We start from the raw sequence: 20,476 nt of genomic DNA on the forward strand, positions 1-20,476 counted from the left end.
GTGCTGTTCATCTGGACAACATACTTCACCTGTCAATTTAGGACAATAACCATCATTGCATGAGTTAAAAAAATATGCTTTGACTCACAACGAAATGTTATCACAACGATCCTGCAGATGCCAACCACTTGACAGGATATTGTCATACCGGAGATACAAAATCTCAATACAACTTCAAAATTTTTACATTAAGGCGTATGAACATTTTTGCACTGAAGGTGTATAAACATGTTTCAATTTTGCACTGAAGGTGATAAACATGTATAAACAAACATATTGAAGGTGTATAAACATGACATACACATATGCCAACTTAGAGGCAAGGCTATGTTGCCTATTTTCTCTCTGACTGCTACTACATGAGCACGTGAAGTTCTGGTGACATGGATTAAGTGGCATTATAAAAAAGATCTGTGTACAAATACTCTTCTATCTATTTAGTATAATTTTTTTTGGAAAAAAAGTTTTTTGTATGGATTCAGAAAACAATTCTTGATCAATTCATATTGCTTTTGATTATAATTTACTTAAACTATATTTATTTAATCAAAAAATATTTCCAGTGAAAAGGTTAATTAAGTGAGAGGAGGTAAAAATACTATATTCAAGTCTGCATATTAGTATTTTGTTGAGCTATGGTGGACACTGAATTTCACTGACATAGTTACATCTACATTTACCCTTCATGTGATATTCTGGGAAACCTGAGATAAGAATAAAATAATCTTTTGCATAGTGCCTTGGGATGAAAGGATTCAAATACTCTAAATATCAGTAGTGTGCTTTTTTTTTTTTTGTATGAAGCATTGTCTAAAGGATAGGAAAACTTTAAAGACAGAAAAAAATTTTAATGGATTTTCTGAAGGATATCTTAGAAAAGACTAATAAGAAATTGGAAGATCTGAAAATCAAACTTCATCTTCCTTTTGTATCTCATGACCAATTCCGAGTTGATCTCCTTCCTAACCCCCTGAACCTTGACCTTCTCTCCCTTTTGCCTTACTAATTTTCTCCTTTCCACATCTTCATCAGACCCTTTTCTCTTTCCTCCACTGCCTCTTCTTAGACATATCTTTATTCCTGGACACTATTCCTTCATTAAATCTTATAAGGTATGTGAATATGATGGCCATCCTGGCAGGTTTTACAAATTTAAATCAAGGTCCAGAAAAGATTTTCATAATGTAGTTAATAACTTGCCAAACCTTCTTAAGAAAAGGCACAAGATCCATGAAGAATTAAGGTTTGCTTCAGAAATTCATCTTTGACTCCCTGATCTCTGTCAATTAGCTCATCTTTTTATGAAGCCAGGATATGCCAAAACTTGGTTAATAAAATCAATATGAACTGCTAACCAAAATGATATTTAAAATGGGACAATATTTAACTATGGGCAGATATATAAAGAGCACGAAAATAGGACAAGAACTCTTAGCAGTTATCCCTGAGGTCTTTCTTGTCCAAAATTTATTGGTCAAAAACCCATCCCACTAGATGAAATGGACAAATACTAGAAGCATGTAACCTACCAAGACTAAATCATGAAGAAATAGAAAATCTGAATAGACTGATAGCTAGTAACATGATTGAATCACTAATCAAAACCTCCCAGCAAAGAAAAGTCCTGGACTAGATGGCTTCACTGGAGAATTCTCTCAAGCATTCTTTTTTTCTTTCAGTAGCACATTCAAAGGATTATACAACATAACCAAGTGGGATTTATTCTTGAAATGCAAGGATAATTCAACATACAAAAATCACTCAGGAACCATATTAGTGGAAGGAAAGAAGGAAAACACATGGCCATCTCACTTGTACAGAAAAAGCATTTGACAAATTCAAAACTTTTATGTTAGAAAAACATTTAAAAAACCAGAAGTAGAAGAGAATACCTCAACACAATAAAAAACATGTGAGGAAACCCTACAACCAATGTTATACTCAAGAAATCATTTCTTCTAAGATCAGGAAGATGACAAGGATCTGATTTTCACCATTTCTTTTCAACATAATATTTAAAGGATAACCAGAGCAATTTTGCAAGAAAAAGAAATAAAATGCATCCATACTGAAATGGAAAAAGTAAAATTTATCTCTGTTCACAGACAATGTAATTTCATGGGTAGAAAACCCTAAAGATTTCACACTTAAAACCCAGTCTGAACTAATAAGAGAATTCAGCAGAGTTGCAGGATATAAAGTCAACATATAAAATATATATTATAAAAATAAAAATTAAAAATTTGTAAAGGAAATTTAAAAAACAATTTCATTTACAATAATATAAAAGCACCTAAGAATAAGCTTAATCAAGGAGGTAAAGGAAATGTAGAGTGAAAACTATAAACTGTGGCTAAAAGAAATTAGAATTAAATTGGATATTCCACATTCAAGGATTAGAAGGCCTGATATTGTTAATATGCCAATATTATACAAAGTGATCTGATTCAATGCAATCCCTATTAAAATCCCAATAATACTTCTTGCAAAAATAGAAAAATCAATCTTAATATTCAAATGGAGTCTCCAGGTACCTCAGATAGCCAAACAATCTTAAAAAAGAACAAAGTTGTCAATATCACATTGCTTGATTTCAAACCTTACAGTAAAGCTACGGTAATCAAAATGATGTGATCCTAGTACAAAGACAGACATATAACCAATGGAATAAAATAGAGAGCTCAGAAATAAAACCTTGCATATATAATCAAATGATTTCCCAAAAGGATGTCAAGACCATTCATTGGGAGAAAGGACCTTCTTTTCAACAAATGTCAGTGGAAAAACTAGACATCCAAATAGAAAGAATGAAGTATGGCAAAACCAATACAATATTGCAAAGTAAAAAAAAAAAAATATATATATATATATATATATATATATATATAAAAGAATGAAGTTGAACCCATATCTTACACTATATACACAAATTAAATAAAAATGGGCCCAAGACCTAAATGTAAAAGCTAAAACTATACATTTTTAAGGAGAAAAGTTTAATGACATTGGCTTTGGCAATAATTTCTTGGATATGACACCAAAAGCACAGGCAATAACAAGAAAAATAGATCATTTAGACTTCATCAAAATTAAAAAGTGTTAGGCATGCAAAGACACTATCAACTGATTACAACCATGACCCATAGGAGAAAGTAATTGTAAACCATATATTTAATATGGTACCAATATGCAGAATACATAAAGAACTACAACTCAACAGCAAAAACAAAATCTAGTTAAAATATGGGCAAAAGATACATATAGGCTTCCCTGGTGTCTCAGATGGTAAAAAATCCGCCTGCAGTGTGGGAGACCTTGGTTCAATCCCTGAGTTGGGAAGATCCCTTGGAAGAGGGCATGGCAACCCACCTACTCCAGTATTCTTGCCTGGAGAATCCCCATGGACAGAGGAGCCTGGCAGGCTACAGTCCATGGGGTTGCAAAGAATCAGACACAACTGAGCAATTAAGCACACACACACACACACACAAAGGATACATGTAGACATTCCTCTAAAGAAGATATTTATATATATATATATACATATACACACATACACACACACACACACATATGACCAATAAGCACAAATAAATTCAATATTATGAATTATTAGGGAAATGTGTATCAAAATCACAATGAGATACTATTTCACACCCAGTTATGGTTACTATAAAAACAAAACAAAAACAGAAAACAACAAGTGTTAGCAAGAAAATAGGGAAGTTGGAACCCTGTGCATTGCTATTGAGAATGCCAGATGGTGCAGCTACTGTGGAAAACACTATAGCAGTTCCTCAAAAAATTAAACATAGAGTTACCATATAATATAGGAATTCCATTTTTGGGTATATAGCCAAAAAACTGAAAGCAAGGACTTGAATAGATAATTGTATAGCACTGCTTACAACAGCCTTATTCACAACAGTCAAGACATGCTGCTGCTGCTGCTGCTGCTGCTGCTGCTGCTGCTGCTGCTAAGTCGCTTCAGCCATGTCCGACTCTGTGCGATCCCATAGACAGCAACCTACCAGGCTCCCCCGTCCGTGGGATTCTCCAGGCAAGAACACTGGAAACAGCTCAAATGTCCATCCTCAGATGAACAGATAAACCAAATGTTGTAAATACATACAATGGAATATTGTTCAACCTGAAATAGGAAGGAAATTCTGACATGGGCTACCACATGGATGAACCTTGAAAATATATGAAATAAGCCAGTCACAAAAAGACCAATATTATATGATTCTACTTATATGAAGTACCTAAGGAAAAGGAGAAAGGATTTACTGCGAACAGTGAAGTTACTGTATTTGTTATGTTTTTCTAGGTGAGAGGTTTCTCCTCTCTGATCTGCAGTGTAGTTCCCATTTTTTAAATCTCTACAGCTAGAGAATGCGCAGTGTCCCTTGTTGGTAGACTTTCTTTACCGTAATGTGTCACGTGGTCCAGGCACCATCAGTTAATTAAACATCACTTAGGACAATGGTGGGCTTAGAAGAACAGTGTATATACTTATATTGGGGAAAACCAATCCTTTAAAAAAAGTCCACTTCTGAGTATAACAAGTATCAATTGGATATTTCAGTCATATTTCCCTGAATCCCTCAGAATGTTATTCAGTTACTGACAGAAGAAAAGGCTTCATAAAAAGAGGTGTGGATTATATCAATGAGAAGTAAAACTGATTTTTTTCCCCCTCAAAAAAGGGCTATTAGACATAAGATACAAGGATCAGTCACCTTCTCATTAACCTCTCAAAATGAATCTATTTCACAACAGGCTTGAAAATGTTTTCTCTTTAAAAGCTACCATGCAGTCTTAACAGTTAATTGTTATTCTTATCAAAGAATGACCCACATTAACATTTAGCTTGAGGTCATTAGCATATTTATAAAAAAAGGGGAGTGGAAAGTGCATTCTTTTCTCTGCTGCTCTTTGTTGTGGGGTTCTATGGAGGAAAGTTGTGAGAAAAAAATGAAGTCAACATTATTCACCAAAATGAGATAAATATTATTCACCAATATTTCAGACTTGTCTAGAAATATCAAAATGCCTAGATCTGTCTGTCTTGAACTGTCAGACTACTGAGTGAATTTTAATTACACTGAAATATAAGATAGTTTGGGGCTTCCCTGGAGGCTCAGCAGTAAAGAATCCGCCTGCAATGCAGGAGATGTGGGTTTGACCCGTGGGTGGGGAAGATCCTCTGGAGAAGGAAATGGCAACCCACTCCAATATTCCTGCCTGGGAAATCCCATGGACAGAGAAGCCTGGCAAGTTACAGTCCACAGGGTCGCAAAGAGCCAGACACAACCTAGTGACTAAAACCACCAAATAAGATGCTTTGGGATCAACATGTTTTTCTTTCATGATGTAAACTGTGTTAAACCAGTTAATAAAGACCACTGGCTGAAGACTGAGGTCACAATATAACATCTTCAATTAGGTACATTGGTATTAGTGATTGGAGCAAAACATTCTCTTTGATTATCTCGTAAGATTGCATTTTTTTCCTTTGATATCAAGGTAGGCATCCTAATCCTCTGAAAAATTAGCCACTTAAAAGATCTAAATGTGGCCAATACTCAACAGAAAGGCTTGCATAATATCAATAAATGACCTTTGAGCTTCCAGGACTTATTTAATTTTTGGACCTTCTTTGGGGGAAAAAAGTTGAATTTTATTTGGAAATAGAATAAAAGTAGATTGTTTTTCTTAGTTCAAGATCTGACACTTTGTGTCAGGATTGAGAAAGATGATGGCAAATCTCCTAGGTGTTCATAGCTTTGACAAATATAACCAAGTGATTTTCATCAATTTTAGGCAAAGTGGATATTTTTCAGAGTTGGGACAGTTCTTTGCAAATCATGACTTATTAAAAATTTTAATGTGACATGGAGATGAAAATGCAATTAGAGAAAAACCTAATATGACCTATTGGTCTGAAGAATGGGAAGGACGGGACAGCAGAAAATTTTCGTCTCACATCTGTGGTTGTAATTTTCAAGGCTTTTTTTTTTTTTTTTTGCAAAGGAGGAAAAATGTGAAATATAGTCGAAAATTCCCAAAGTGCAAATTATTTTGAGAGAGTAAAGCATTTGACAGTGTCTGATTGGTTGCTTAACATTATGACTTGTAGTATAACAAAGTTAAGACTTAAATCCTTGGTTACATCACCATTGTGTTTTCTTACTTGGAAAATCCAGTTGATTAAGAGTTCCTTAATTATGAAAGTATTTTTTTGCATAATAATTAGAAAAAATAGTACTTTTACAAAGAATTACAAAAGCATCTTTGTGGAAGAATCATAAATAATAGTACTTTAACAAAGGTAGGTTTTCAAAATTAATTAATTAATCTATGTGAATCTAGGCATGTTATTGATTCTTTTTGAACCTCTTTCTATGTTTGGAAACTTTAAATAAAATACCAGTGTCCTACAGTTGTGAAAAATATATATGGTATCATATTATAATTAAAATATTGAATACAGAGCCTGCCAGATGCTTGTTGTTTCGTAAATGTTTTATAAATGCAAATTGTTATCTTTATTTTCAGTTAAGTCATTGCACACTGTTTTGTGTAGTTGAATTTGGAAAATGGCTTATTCAGTCAGCTGATAAGATAGAAGGAAAAGAAGGTGAGGAGGGAAAAATTCCTGATTGCTACTCTTTACTAATCCCACCTAGCTCTGCCAGGTGTAGAGTAACGAGGGGTACTAACAATGGGCTAGCCTCAGATAAATGGAATTTGTGATAACCATCCACCTAAGAACAATGCCATTCCAATCCAAAAGAAAGGTAATGCCAAAGAATGTTCAAACTACCACAAAATTTCACTCATCTCACATGCAAGCAAAGCAATGCTAAACATTCTCCAAGCTAGGCTTCAACATTATGTGACCCAAGAACTTCCAGACGTTCAAGTTGGATTTGAAAAGGCAGAAGAACCAGAAATCAAATTGGCAACATATGTGGGATCATATAAAAAGCAAGAGAATTCCAGAAAACCTCTACTTCTGCTTCATTGACTGCATTAAAGCCTTTGACTGTGTGGTTCACAACAAAGTGTGGAAAAGTCTTAAAGAGATGGGAATACCAGACAACCTTACCTGCCTCCTGAGAAATCTGTATGCAGGTCAAGAAGCAACAGTTAGAACCAGACATGAAATAACAGACTGGTTCAAAATTGGGAAAGGGGTATATCAAGGCTGTATATTGTCACCCTGCTTATTTAACTTCTATGCAGAGAGCATCATGCAAAGTGCCAGGCTGGATGAATCACAAGCTGGAATCAAGGTTGTAAGGAGAAATATCAATAACCTTAGATATCCAGGTGATACTACCCTTATGGCAGAAAGCAAAGAGGAACTAAAGAGCCTCTTGATGAAAATGAAAGAGGACAGTGAAAAAACTGGCTTAAAACTCAACATTCAAAAAATGAAGATCATGGCATTTGGTCCCATCACTCCATAGCAAATAGAAGTGGGAAACAATGGAAACAGTAAGACTTTATTTTCCTGGGCTCCAAAATCACTGCAGATGGTGACTGAAGCCATTGAAATAAGAAGACACTTGCTCCTTGGAAGAAAAGCTATAATCAACCTAGACAGCATATTAAAAAGCAAAGACAGGGAGGAGCCAAGATGGCGGAGGAGTAGGACGGGGAGAACACTTTCTCCCCCACAAATTCATCAAAAGAGCATTTAAACGTCGAGTAAATTCCACAAAACAACTTCTGAATGCCGGCAGAGGACATCAGGCACCCAGAAAAGCAATCCAACTCTTTGAAAGGAGGTAGGAAAAAATATAAAAGACAAAAAAAGAGACAAAAGAGGGAGGGACGGAGTTCCGTCCCGGGAAGGGAGTCTTGAAAAGAGAGAAGTTTCCAAACACCAGGAAACCTTCTCACTGCCGAATCTGTGCCGAGCTTTGGAAGCACAGAGGGCAACATAACAGGAAGTAAAAATAAATAAGCAATTAAAACTCGAAGGTTGCGAGTCCTGTGGTAACTCCCCCAGTGGAGAAGCAGCGCAGACGCCTGCACGCGCCATTAGCAAGCGGGGGCTGGGCAGGGAGGCGCAGCGCGGGCTGCATCGCTTAGAGTAAGAATCTGGCCTGAATACCCTGAGCACTATCTGAGCGAAATAATTTGGGCTAGCAAACCAGACTGTGGGATATCTACCACGCGAAAAGCCAGCCCCAACCTAAAACACCGCCAGGCCCGCGCACGGAACAAAGAATTGAACAGAGATAGCCGGCTGCAGACCTTCCCCCTCCGGTGACAGGCAGCCAGAGCCGGAAGTGGGCAATCGCAGCCCCAGAGAGACATTATCTATAAAACTGTAAGCAGGCTTCTTTGCTAACTAAAACTTCTTGGGGGTCTGGACGGTTAACATCTGCCTGAGAAGGTGCGCCGGTTTTACACCCAGATAACCGAGTGGCGGGGAGGCGATAAGTCGCAGCATTGGCACTCGCCAAACACCTCATCACTTGAGCTGCTCGGACCTGGGAAGAGCACAAAACTCAGGCCCAACTGAGTCTGTGCCTCTGAGGATTACCCGAGTGCCTGAACCTGAGCGGCTTGGACCTGGGAGGTACATGCAACCCAGGGCCAGCCTTGGATTGTTCCCGGCGGAACAACCTAGAGCCCGAGCAGTGTGGGCAGGGAGGCTACACGCGCCGTGAGCAGGGGCAGACCCAGTGTGGCTGAGGCACTGCGAGCGCACGCCAGTGTTATTTGTTTGCAGCATCCCTCCCTCCCTCCCCACAGCGTGACTGAACAAAGAGAAGAAATACAACTCCACCCATCAGAACACCGACACAAGCTTCCCTAACCAGGAAACCTTGACAAGCCACCTGTACAAACCCACACACAGCGAGGAAAAGCCACAATAAAGAGAACTCCACAAACTGCCAGAATACAGAAAGGACACCCCAAACTCAGCAATTTAAACAAGATGAAGAGACAGAGGAATAGCCAGCAGATAAAGGAACAGGATAAATGTCCACCAAACCAAACAAAAGAGGAAGAGATAGGGAATCTACCTGATAAAGAATTCCAAATAATGATAGTGAAATTGATCCAAAATCTTGAAATTAAAATGGAATCACAGATAAATAGCTTGGAGACAAGGACTGAGAAGATGCAAGAAAGGTTTAACAAGGACCTAGAAGAAATAAAAAAGAGTCAATATATAATGAATAATGCAATAAATGAAATTAAAAACACTCTGGAGGCAACAAATAGTAGAATAACAGAGGCAGAAGATAGGATTAGTGAATTAGAAGATAGAATGGTAGAAATAAATGAATCAGAGAGAATAAAAGAAAAACGAATTAAAAGAAATGAGGACAATCTCAGAGACCTCCAGGACAATATTAAATGCTACAACATTCGAATCATAGGGGTTCCAGAAGAAGAAGACAAAAAGGAAGACCATGAGAAAATACTTGAGGAGATAATAGTTGAAAACTTCCCTAAACTGGGGAAGGAAATAATCACCCAAGTCCAAGAAACCCAGAGAATCCCAAACAGGATAAACCCAAGGCAAAACACCCCAAGACACATATTAATCAAATTAACAAAGATCAAACACAAAGAACAAATATTAAAAGCAGCAAGGGAAAAACAATAAATAACACACAAGGGAATTCCCATAAGGATAACAGCTGATCTTTCAATAGAAACTCTTCAAGCCAGGAGGGAATGGCAAGACATACTTAAAATGGTGAAAGAAAATAACCTACAGCCCAGATTATTGTACCCAGCAAGGATTTCATTCAAGTATGAAGGAGAAATCAAAAGCTTCTCAGACAAGCAAAAGCTGAGAGAATTCTGTACCACCAAACCAGCTCTCCAACAAATACTAAAGGATATTCTCTAGACAGGAAACACAAAAATGGTGTATAAATTCGAACCCCAAACAATAAAGTAAATGGCAACGGGATCATACTTATCAGTAATTACCTTAAACGTAAATGGGTTGAATGCCCCAACCAAAAGACAAAGACTGGCTGAATGGATACAAAAACAAGACCCCTACATATATTGTCTACAGGAGACCCACCTCAAAACAGGGGACACATACAGACTGAAAGTGAAGGGCTGGAAAAAGATTTTCCATGCAAATAGGGACCAAAAGAAAGCAGGAGTAGCAATACTCATATCAGATAAAATAGACTTTAAAACAAAGGCTGTGAAAAGAGACAAAGAAGGTCACTACATAATGATCAAAGGATCAATCCAAGAAGAAGATATAACAATTATAAATATATATGCACCCAACACGGGAGCACCGCAGTATGTAAGACAAATGCTAACAAGTATGAAAGGAGAAATTAACAATAACACAATAATAGTGGGAGACTTTAATACCCCACTCACACCTATGGATAGATCAACTAAACAGAAAATTAACAAGGAAACACAAACTTTAAATGATACAATAGACCAGTTAGACCTAATTGATATCTATAGGACATTTCATCCCAAAACAATGAATTACACCTTTTTCTCAAGCGCACATGGAACCTTCTCCAGGATAGATCACATCCTGGGCCATAAAGCTAGCCTTGGTAAATTCAAAAAAATAGAAATCATTCCAAGCATCTTTTCTGACCACAATGCAGTAAGATTAGATCTCAATTACAGGAGAAAAACTATTAAAAATTCCAACATATGGAGGCTGAACAACACGCTGCTGAATAACCAACAAATCACAGAAGAAATCAAAAAAGAAATCAAAATTTGCATAGAAACGAATGAAAATGAAAACACAACAACCCAAAACCTGTGGGACACAGTAAAAGCAGTCCTAAGGGGAAAGTTCATAGCAATACAGGCACACCTCAAGAAACAAGAAAAAAGTCAAATAAATAACCTAACTCTACACCTAAAGCAACTAGAAAAGGAAGAAATGAAGAACCCCAGGGTTAGTAGAAGGAAAGAAATCTTAAAAATTAGAGCAGAAATAAATGCAAAAGAAACAAAAGAGACCATAGCAAAAATCAACAAAGCCAAAAGCTGGTTCTTTGAAAGGATAAATAAAATTGACAAACCATTAGCCAGACTCATCAAGAAACAAAGGGAGAAAAATCAAATCAATAAAATTAGAAACAAAAATGGAGAGATCACAACAGACAACACAGAAATACAAAGGATCATAAGAGACTATTATCAACAATTATATGCCAATAAAATGGACAACGAGGAAGAAATGGACAAATTCTTAGAAAAGTACAACTTTCCAAAACTCGACCAGGAAGAAATAGAAAATCTTAACAGACCCATCACAAGCACGGAAATTGAAACTGTAATCAAAAATATTCCAGCAAACAAAAGCCCAGGTCCAGATGGCTTCACAGCTGAATTCTACCAAAAACTTAGAGAAGAGCTAACACCTATCCTGCTCAAACTCTTCCAGAAAATTGCAGAGGAAGGTAAACTTCCAAACTCATTCTATGAGGCCACCATCACCCTAATACCAAAACCTGACAAAGATCCCACAAAAAAAGAAAACTACAGGCCAATATCACTGATGAACATAGATGCAAAAATCCTTAACAAAATTCTAGCAATCAGAATCCAACAACACATTAAAAAGATCATACACCATGACCAAGTGGGCTTTATCCCAGGGATGCAAGGATTCTTCAATATCCGCAAATCAATCAATGTAATACACCACATTAACAAATTGAAAAACAAAAACCATATGATTATCTCAATAGATGCAGAGAAATCCTTTGACAAAATTCAACATCCATTTATGATAAAAACTCTCCAGAAAGCAGGAATAGAAGGAACATACCTCAACATAATAAAAGCTATATATGACAAACCCACAGCAAACATTATCCTCAATGGTGAAAAATTGAAAGCATATCCTCTAAAGTCAGGAACAAGACAAGGGTGCCCACTTTCACCATTACTATTCAACATAGTTTTGGAAGTTTTGGCCACAGCAATCAGAGCAGAAAAAGAAATAAAAGGAATCCAAATTGGAAAAGAAGAAGTAAAACTCTCACTATTTGCAGATGACATGATCCTCTACATAGAAAACCCTAAAGACTCCACCAGAAAATTACTAGAACTAATCAATGATTATAGTAAAGTTGCAGGATATAAAATCAACACACAGAAATCCCTTGCATTCCTATACACTAATAATGAGAAAATAGTAAGAGAAATTAAGGAAACAATTCCATTCACCATTGCAACAAAAAGAATAAAATACTTAGGAATATATCTACCTAAAGAAACTAAAGACCTATATATAGAAAACTATAAAACACTGGTGAAAGAAATCAAAGAGGACACTAATAGATGGAGAAATATACCATGTTCATGGATTGGAAGAATCAATATAGTGAAAATGAGTATACTACCCAAAGCAATTTATAGATTCAATGCAATCCCTATCAAGCTACCAACAGTATTCTTCACAGAGCTAGAACAAATAATTTCACAATTTGTATGGAAATACAAAAAACCTCGAATAGCCAAAGTGATCTTGAGAAAGAAAAATGGAACTGGAGGAATCAACCTACCTGACTTCAGGCTCTACTACAAAGCCACAGTTATCAAGACAGTATGGTACTGGCACAAAGACAGAAATATTGATCAATGGAACAAAATAGAAAGCCCAGAGATAAATCCACGCACATATGGACACCTTATTTTTGACAAAGGAGGCAAGAATACACAATGGATTAAAGACAATCTCTTTAACAAGTGGTGCTGGGAAATCTGGTCAACCACTTGTAAAAGAATGAAACTAGAACACTTTCTAACACCATATACAAAAATAAACTCAAAATGGATTAAAGATCTCAACGTAAGACCAGAAACTATAAAACTCCTAGAGGAGAACATAGGCAAAACACTCTCTGACATACATCACAGCAGGATCCTCTATGACCCACCCCCCAGAATATTGGAAATAAAAGCAAAAAAATAAATAAATAAATAAAAAGCAGAGACATTACTTTGCTGACAAGGCGCCATGTAGTCAAAGCTATGGTTTTTCCAGTAGTCATGTATGGATGTGAGAGTTGGACCATAAAGAAGGCTGAGCACTGAATTGATGCTTTTGGACTGTGGTGTTGGAGAAGACTCTTGAGAGCACCTTGGGCTGAAAGGAGATCAAATCAGTCAATTCTAAAGGAAATCAATCCTGAATATTCATTAGAAGGACTGATTCTAAAGCTGAAACTCCAACACTTTGGCCACCTGATGCAAAGTTCCAACTCATTGGAAAAGACGCTGGGAAAAATGCTGGGAAAGATTGAAGGCAGGAGGAGAAGGGGACGACAGAGGACAAGATGGGTTGATGGCATCACTGACTCAATGGACATGAGTTTGAGGAAGCTCTGAGAGATGGTGAAGGACAGGGAAGCCTGGCAAGGTGCTGTCCGTGGGGTCACAAAGAGTGAGAAATGACTGAGCAACTGAACAGCAACAATAAGGAACAATGCATGCACTGTTCAGAATGGAAATGGAGAAAATGGAGAACAGTTGCATGGAGTGATATACCAAGAAATTCAGAGTTTATGATGAAGTACTCAGCAATGTGGATAAAGTCACAAAAAAGGCAGTTATCCAGCTCTCCAGGTATATTTCTTTATGTAGTACATATAACAAGTCCCTTGTATTTCCTTTTTGCTTTGTGCTTTGTCTTGCTTATATTTAAAGAAAGCTGAAACAAGAAATGATATCTAAAACCGAACATTGGCTATGTGTTAGTGGCTACTGTTAGCTATGTGTTTTTTTTTTTTGGTGGGGAGGTACTTAAAACAATTCACTGACATAAGTCATGTGTTTGCTTTTTCTAGTTCCCAATATTACTGAATACACCTGGAATTGATCCTCACCTGGTAGAATTCTAACATAATACCCTGAGCAACACTGATGATTTGGTTGTGTCTCTCGTATGCGGCCACCACAACAAACTCCAGTTGAGTTCAAAACAAATGCTATGTACTTCTCTTCACAACAGGCATGTCCAGGCTGAGGGTCATAGAGAGATCCATTACAACAAACCTGGAATTTGAGAATCAGGTGTAAAATAAATAGTTTTATTAAGAGTATTATACCAGCATATCTTATGTGATACTGTTATTATCTAACAAGGCCTTGATCTTAGATCAAATGTAGCATATTTCTGATAAAATTTCAAAGGTTTAAAAGATACATATTCTGAATATCATTCAAATTCTATCATTTCAGTTCAATACAATGTAGCTTCTTTTAGCCTTTGACCATGCTTTGTGCTCTATTATAATATGCTATAAGTATGAATTATTTTTTGAATGTCAGTGCTTCCAATGTGAAGATGATTTTGAGTTGCAAATGAACAATTTATTTTGTATATATGTTTTTATTTTAATGATTGTTAAACAGCACCACATCTATGGAAACCTCTTATTGGTCTTTTTTTTTAATACCTTGCATTTTCCTTATACTAATTTATATGATCGCTTATTGGTGAACCCAATCTTCAGACAAGGCAACCTCAACAGTGTCCAACATTTATATATATATAAAATGTATGAATATATGTGTATTTACGTATGTATGTATGTATATATAATATGTATACATATATGTATGTATATGTATATACATGTATCTATATAAAAGGAAATTTATATGGAAATTAATTTTGAGAAGCCCTTTTAACAATGTGTTTTCTCCAGGAGCTGTGGAAGAAATTATGTGCTCAAACAATCAAATAATCACTTTGCATGCTCACTTGAGGTCTGAGAGACTGACACTCTGTATCTAGAGCAAATGAGACACTGAACAGTGCTGAGATGTAGCCTCAGAACCTGTACTTGGCATAAGTTACATTAACTAGATAGATGCTTCCTGTGGCAGACAAAAATCAACCACTGTTTAAGAGGAGCTTCTCTTTTTCCTCTTTGCTCATTGCTACTGCAGCCTGCACCAACATTTGATTCATGCTCTATCCCAAGGGAGCAGAGTATGGAATAACTAAATCTGAAGGCAAGCTTAGTACTTCATTCATTTCTCAGAAGTGACCAAAGAGCAAAGAAACTGGGCAGAAATCTCTTTCTGTGGTTCCTCAGGTAGCCCTGGTAAACCAACTGGAATAAGTTGGTTTTGTTTAGTTACCAGCAATGAAGATTCAAAATCAGTCTGATTCCAAGGACAAATTGCATGACTCCTTTCTTTGATGCCACATTCTGAGTGAAAAGTAAAATTTCAAATTATGCTCCATTTTAAAGAACTAAGGAAAAACTCTTTGTGTTTATTTGGGATTTAGGAATGGTGGTCATTTTTGCTTGCAGGGTAAAACAATACACACATTCTTCTTGTTTTATGACAGTAACTTAAATTGTGTCGTGCATTGTATAATCTTAAAGCATCTATTAAAGTTCCATTCACATACAGAGTTCTTGGACACCAAAGCACATCCACCAGTCTTTTCCTTCAGAGTCTCTAGGACTTACCATTCTTTTAAATATTCAAGTATTTATTTATTGATGGGTCATCGCATCTGATTTCCTTCCATTTGTTCATTGTCAATGCCATTCTCAGGCTCCTTCAGTCACATAAAACTTATGCTTTTCTTCTAACACACTCTGGTTTTGATTATCAAGGGGGCCCCAAAGGGAACATTTTCAAGAAATGATTTCTTTTGAGATGTTTGCCCTTGAATGGAGTATTTCTTAATCTTCTAATTTAATCTTTAAGTTCATTGGCTGAGAAAACAATTTTAGTAACTTGAGCTGGTAAGGTGTAGCTAATATTGAAATAGGCAGCCTGTTCCTTGCTCTAGGTTTTCCAGAAGTAATTCTGTAAACTAGTGATTCTCAAAGTGAGGTCCCTGGACCAGATGGAGGAGGCCTCACCTGGAAACCTGTTAGAAATGCAAATTCTCATGCTCTATCCAAGACTTACTCTGGGGGTGGGACCTCCAGGTATGATACTGGGGTTTGAGATCCATGGCTGTAATCAAATAGGGAAGCTTGTATAATTATTACAGATGATTCTGATGTATATTTAGCCAAAAGGCTCTTAGACTCACAAGAAGTCTATTTTCTACATCCCTTCAACCTCTCACCCAGGAAATATATATTGATTGTTAACCGCAGACAGAAATCTACGAACAAATTTTTTCTCTTGAAATTGTAATTGACTTCCTTTATTCTCTTTCACTGACAAAACCTGCATGTGCCCTTAATCCTGAAAACAAAAGTAAGACTTTGTTTAATGCATCAAAGTTTTGTTTCTCTTGGAGAACGTTTTTAATAGGAAAATTTATTCTAGCATGTTTTTCTCTCAGAAATCCTAAATTTCATTTCATTTTATGAAAGTATATTCACCAGATGGCACACATTTAATGGCTTAAAATAATATAGAACTTGGGCTTAATGACAATTCTGGAGCCTAAATGTCAAAAAAAATGTATAGTTAGTAACTACTAGTTTTATAACATTTCTTAGATAAAAACAGCTTAGCAAGTGTCAGCAATAATAATAAGCATTTTGATCCATCTTACTTCAACAACTCACTTTCTTAATTACTGAGTCCTTTTGCAGTGAATCTTTTGAATTTAGTAGTAGCTTTAGTCATTGAATGTGTGATGTTGTTGACAAATAGGAATGTTATTTCATTATGTGAAATCCTATCTTCAAACTAAGGATTTTCTACATCATTTGTCAATAAAAACCATTTATAAACTCCTCTGTCTAGCTGTATTATTGATCTGATTCTTAAGCTCAAACTAATATGAACATTAATCTGCAAATGGCCATAGTTTAAAAATATTTCAGACAAACCATGAAAGGTCCGGCTCACAGTTACTCATCAGTGTCATGTAAAACAGCCACCTGTAGCTGAATGAATTTGTTGTAAAGAATATTCAACTCATTCAATCAAGCACAAATTTGGGAGGTTCCTTATCATTTCAATAAGCTCATTTTTTTTTTCTATGAAGATGATGAAAAATGAGAAGGCTAAAATGCTCATGAAGAAGATGAGATTTTTATAGGCATCCTTTCTTTCCCACGGGGTCTTCTTGTTAGACTAGTGGAAATACTGAACATGATAAACCATGGTTTAAGAGGCAAGTGATTTCAGCCCAGAGAATTTAGTGGGAAAAACATATTTTACTGACTCGTTTGAAAAGATTTACCTTAGCCTCAGGGGAGTAGCACCTGGTTCCACAAAGAAGTTCATGTTTTTGACACTCCACTGCCTTGCAGAGTCCACCAGGATGGTCCTTCATTAACTTCTTAGTTTTAGAGCACGGACGCCATGTTTTCCGTAAGAGATCATATCCAAGAATGATGCCACTTGGCCTCCCTGGAGACATCCATTTAATTTGAAGGGATCTGCAATGGACAGAATAATCAATACTTCTGAAAAAGACAACATTTGACTTTGCTGCTATCAGCCTGATCTACTTTTCAATTAGTCTTCCAGTTTGGTCAAAAGGTCTATTTCATCAACAACTTCCTAATGAAAAAGCTGAAGCAAAAGAATATATACACTCATATGCTACCACCATAGGCTATGTTTTGAAAATCAACCAAAATCATTTACGCTCTTGGGAGAATAACACCATGACAAGTGTTCAGTGGTCTCCTACTTTAAATTTCAGAGGCAAAAAGAATGTATCATTGTTTGCGGCTAGTCAGTAAAATCAACAGAAAATTTTGGTTGATAAGTAAAAATAAGACACAAATAATGTGATATAGTACATAGGATGGGCTTCCCAAGTGGCAGTAGTGGTAAAGAACCCGCCCGCCATTGCAGGAGATGTAAGAGACACAGGTTAGATCCCTCAGTGGGGAAGATCCCCTGGAGGAGCACATGGAAATCCAGTCCAGTATTCTTGATGGAGAATCCTACGAACAGAGGAGCCTGGCAAACTATAGTCCACAGGGTTGCAAAGAGTTGGACTGAAACGACTTAGCAGACACACAAAGTGAATAGCATGGAAATTACAATATGCAGCAGACTTAAACCCTACTCGCAATTTCTACTCCTTTGCCTTCCTTCTCTCAGCTAGGACTAGCCATGTGATCCTCTGCTGCACAAAAAGATGTAATGAGAAGATGTTAAGAGTCTAATGAAGGTCCCTAGGAAATTTTATCTTCCTTGATGTGGCTGTGGCCTTTTCCCCTTTTCTTTCTTTCTGCTGAATATGATGTCTGAAATTTCAGCAGTCACTTCAATTATCTTGCAATCATTTGAGAAAGGCCATGCAAAGCACAAAGATGCCCCTGAGATATCTGGTATAACTGAACCAATGCCAACAACAATCTACCTCCAGAACTACTTACTTGAGCCTCTACTGTTGGTTATTTTGTCACATAGACAAAGTGCATGACCAAACTGATAAAATCTTTTTATCAGTTGATAAGGTAACAGTTGATACCACTTTTCAATAAATTTATTTATCAACATATAATATTTAAATATTTTATCAACTGATATAATTGATATGCTCCCTCCAAATATACTTTATCTTAATTTTTGACTCACAAAAACAGATTTAATTTTCCAATAGTTCTTTATATACCATGATCAGATATGCTTTGTGGTCAGAAATTCAGGAATTGGAGATTCCCATAACAAACTTCTTTATATCACTATATTCTTGAAGATGTTTGAGTTTTAAAAATTGAGCCACAATTTATTCTAAACATATAAGCGTCTGTTTTTTTTTTTTAGTGGTTTGGTAAACAATGGAGGCATAACATCACACCAAAACTGCATTTTCAATGATCTATTAGTATTTCATCTGCTGTTCTGAATGAGATCATAGCATCAAGTTTTCAAAGAAGAGTCAATCTGGAATAAAATTATTTACTCTCAGATTAATGTACAGAACTTTATTTTGGCACTTACATCTACTTGTCAGAATGATTCAGCCTAGATGACATACCTGTACTATCTTTAGTATTTTAAGATGATCTATAAACAGAAAGTAAAGATTTTAATAAAGCCCCAGAGATTTTGATAAGGCATATTCTTGCAATTTAGCAGGGTAAAGAAAGGCTACTATCTGCAGAACATCAGGCAAATATAAAATAATTACTTTTGCTCTTATTGTTTTCAAAAACAGGAATGGAACTCGGACATTCAAGATTGATTTTTATAATTCTAGAATCTTCAACCGTAACATAACCATTATGGTAACCGTAACGTAACCTACATAGTTATAGGTTAGCTTTACCTATGAAACATTTCAATAACTACTTTGAGGAATAACAAGCACATATGAGCTTAGTCCTTATACTCAAGCAATATTAAAATATTATCATAATAACTTATGTTGACTATCATTCTGACATTGTGTCAAATAATATTTTTGTTATACTTTCCATTTTAAGGAAAAGTGTGTCTTTACAGGCCAAATTACTGAACTCGATCAGAATTCTAAGTGACATTACATATTAGGAATTCAATTAGGCCCAAACATTTACATTAAAAAGCAGCAGTCAAGATAAACCTTGACATTTTAATAGACTGCTGAAAAAGAAAAAAAAGAAAATTATTTCGTTTTCTTGGAGGTACAAACATAACACATTCACTAATAAGACTCTGTAGATAAGAAATTAATGGCATCTATAAGAGAACAGTTTCATAGGTGACTTGTATATTCACCATTATTATTCTAAGGTCTTTATACAACTCTCAAAATTAATTCCACATTTTTTCAGATACCTCTTCTGTATTCATTGCATAACCAGCTACAGAAAAGACTACCTTTAAGTGACATTCAAGGGTCTGACTTATCTACAAAAGCTGGTAAACTAGCAAAGTCTGGAAAATACCATTTCTAGTTAGTGTAACTTCTCTTTTTTTGCACAGCATAACCAGGAAGAGAGACCACCTATATTTTTAGTGCTAGCATAAAAAGTTTTGATGTTGAGGATCTGAGTTAGGTACACTAATATACGTGATCAAAGAAAAATAGGGGGCTTAGCACCTGTCCAACTCTCACTGGAGCCCATGACAGTGACACTGAAAAAATCTTTTGGTTTGAAATGAAAGACATCTCTGAGAAATACACACATGAAGTGGATTAATGGCTCTGTTGCTTTGATGTTGGAGAGTAAAATTGAAGGAACATTCTTAAACCATATGAATTAATGTGAAATACTGGAGAGACAATCTGAAGTTTGTCTTTTACAAACAATTTATCTATAGAAAGAAAGGAAACAAAGTGAAGTTGCTCAGTTGTGTCCGATTCTTTGCAACCCCATGGACTGTAGCTTACCAGGCTCCTCTGTCCATGGAATTTTTCAGGCATGAGTATTGGAGTGGGTTGCCATTTCCTTCTCCAGAGGATCTTCCTGACCCAGGGATCAAACCCAGGTTTCCCAAATTGCAGGCAGACGCTTTACCATCTGAGCCACCAGGGAAACCCCAATTTATCCATAAATTGTTATAAATAGCTCCAGATTCCTTGAACTTGTTTACCGAGGCCTTT

At 36.2% G+C, this 20,476-nt stretch overlaps 1 long non-coding RNA gene across 1 annotated transcript in view; it reads right to left on the reverse strand.

The window, feature by feature from the left end:
* Positions 1–17,174: 17,174 nt before the first annotated feature.
* Positions 17,175–20,476, reverse strand: part of LOC139176331 (uncharacterized) — a 32,616-nt gene continuing 29,314 nt past the window's right edge. The window contains exon 3 of the long non-coding RNA XR_011560746.1: positions 17,175–17,366. This is a non-coding gene — a long non-coding RNA (uncharacterized lncRNA). The remainder of the gene's footprint in view (positions 17,367–20,476) is intronic.

This window comes from Bos indicus, chromosome 16, assembly GCF_029378745.1.
Source record: "Bos indicus isolate NIAB-ARS_2022 breed Sahiwal x Tharparkar chromosome 16, NIAB-ARS_B.indTharparkar_mat_pri_1.0, whole genome shotgun sequence".
Lineage (NCBI taxonomy): Eukaryota > Metazoa > Chordata > Mammalia > Artiodactyla > Bovidae > Bos > Bos indicus.